Genomic DNA, 2738 nt, shown 5'->3' with positions numbered 1-2738 from the left:
GTGTTGATTACACTCACGTCTATCTCTGTTTGAAGTACTGCGGCTGTTTGTTGCTGACGATAATGATGGTGATGGTGTTGCTTTCCCTCATTACCTTTCTCGTTGTTGTTGTTATCGATTTCGTATAGTTGTAATTATAAAATAATAATGATAATAATAATAATAATGATGATAATGATGATGATGATGATGTTATATAAAATAATAATGATAATAAAGTATTGTATCAATTGACTGTCTTATAAAGTATTATCTGGGCAAAATATTCATCAAACTGTCACCATCCTCCACTCAAATTTCAACATTCCGACCGCCAAACCTTTAGTTAGACAGTCTTGGGAGCGTCTGAAACGTCGACTTGCGATATCGTGGAACTGAATGGGTTAACGATCCGTCAGACGCAAGAAACTTTTGGAAAAAAATCGCATTAACTGTGGACATAGACTTGCTGACACCCACCCTCCCCCCCTCTCAATTTACTCATCCCATCCCTTTCATTCCCCCTCTTGTTGTCATATTCAGTTTTAACATACCTTTAACAACGATGATGATGATGATGATGATGATGATGATGATGACGACGACGACGACGACGACGACGCCGACGACGACGATGATGGTGATGATGATGATGATGATGATGATGATGATGATGATGATGATGATGATGTGACGTTCAGAACAGCTATCGTCCTGTTCTCCCTTCCAAATCTAAACCTTGTTTTTTAGTGGAACTCAACTTTCTACTGTCCGACCGTGTTAATGTCAAGCCAACCCCCACCCACGCATACCCTGCGTTTGCTGCCCTTTCTCTCTCCCATCTTGTTTCCCTCCAACAAAACAACTCGTATAATCTCGAGACCTTTGGCCAGTATATAAGGTCAAGGAAACGTCTTGGACCACACTGATTTGTGTGGGTCATCGGAACTCGCAGCCTTTTCGCTGGTCAGTCCTCATAGCGGAATCGATTGGCAGGATGAAACCTCGTTAATCCAATATCGCCCCAAGCCTTCAGTCACTGGCATCTGAACTTGTGAGGATTTCATTTGTGATGTCAGCGATCTGATGTTCCTCTTTTGTCCTTCCGCGTCACGTGGCGGCACCGACAAGAAGAGCATACGGTCAGCGGGCAGCGAGAATGGTCAACTTGTTTTCTGCGTAGTGAGTCATGGCCTAGCTGATATTGTCTTTATCAGTTTAGACCTATGTCAAACTGACACTGGTAACAGTTAGAATAACACCTTAACAACGGTAGCAACAACATGAGCAACAACATCACTATCAGCGAAAGAATACCAAACCACCACCACCACCAAAGCAGCAGCAGCATCAGCACCAACAGTAGCACCAGCAGTAGCATCAGCAGCAGCAGCAGTAACTGGAGGGGGAGCTGAAACAGTAGTTGTAGCGGCAGCAATAGCAGTAGAATAGGTGTATAATAAACAACAATGTTGCACCCAATCATAAATGTCATGCACATAATAAAAATTGTGCTATGGACCCCATGTAAAATTTAAGGCAGTAAATCTTCAAATCTTACAAGGTGGGGAGGGGGGGGGGCGCACTGTTTCCACATCTGATCCTCTTACATTAAAGTAGAGATTCTGTTTTGAAATGGGAAATATACAACACTTCTTCAATGGGAACGAGGTGAAATTGAATATTTTACTCATATCTGGCACTTCTGGGTCGATTAAAGTCGTAACGAGAATTGAAGCTGATGCTCAAGTCTGTTTAGAACAATACAACACGTATTTCATTTCTGGGTTTAGGGGAACACGTGCCAAAAAAAAAAAGCCAAAACAGGAGTAACCGAAAGTAAGACAGAAGGAGAAACTGTTATTGAATTATTGCTCTGCTCTAGCAACAATTGCTACATTAAATGACAAAGAGAACTGCACTAAACTCGACGTGAAATAATTTGAAAGGGCCCACACAACGCCAAGAAAATTGGTTAATGACATGCACAAATATCAATTGTTATGACTTTAATAGTTCCCAGAATGGAATTTATGGTGGAATAAGGAGTCGATGCTCAGTATACGCATCCTCGTTACTTCAATTCTGGATCCTTAAAACTTTTTTCTAAATTACTGGCGACGAAACGCTGCATTTGTTTCGCTGGCTGGGATCATTTTCAACAGCCCAAAGAGGAGCCGATTAGGAGGAAAAAAAATAAAGCGATTTAAAAGTTCGTATCTAGTTATCTTTGCATTGGTCTCCCTTGAGCTAAAACTGCGTGTTCATCAGATCAGATTTCACTCGGTGACTTTGTAGTGGCGCTTGTTTTCCGAGTGCAAACCAATAATCTTCTTTGCTTTAGGAACAAGAGACAAAAAGTAAACGTAGAATTGTGAGATGATCCCACGCACCAGTCCTCTTCTCTCCTTTTTATAAAATAAGTTGCCAGTTAAGCTTGTCTGTCTCAAAGGAAGCTAGAACGAATAATGGAGGAGAAAATAGGTGTTTATCTCCTACGAGAGAAATTACACAGTTCAGAAAAGGAAAACAAGTACAACAAGATTTTAAAAGAGAGAAAAAAAACAGCGTGTGGGTGTGTCTTTCTCCTTTCCGTACCTTTCACTTGTTTTTTTTTTCTTTTGGAGGTAAGAAGATCGTACACTAATCTTGGAACGAAGAAGTGAATGAATGCAAGAAGGCATGAAAGAAAGAATGAACGAAAGTTTGTGCGTGTGTCTGAGTGTCTGTGTGTTTGTCTGTGTGTGTGTGTGTGGGGG

Source organism: Aplysia californica, unplaced genomic scaffold, assembly GCF_000002075.1.
Source record: "Aplysia californica isolate F4 #8 unplaced genomic scaffold, AplCal3.0 scaffold00088, whole genome shotgun sequence".
NCBI lineage: Eukaryota > Metazoa > Mollusca > Gastropoda > Aplysiida > Aplysiidae > Aplysia > Aplysia californica.
The sequence above is the reverse complement of the archived record's forward strand: the minus strand, read 5'-3'. Positions refer to the sequence as shown.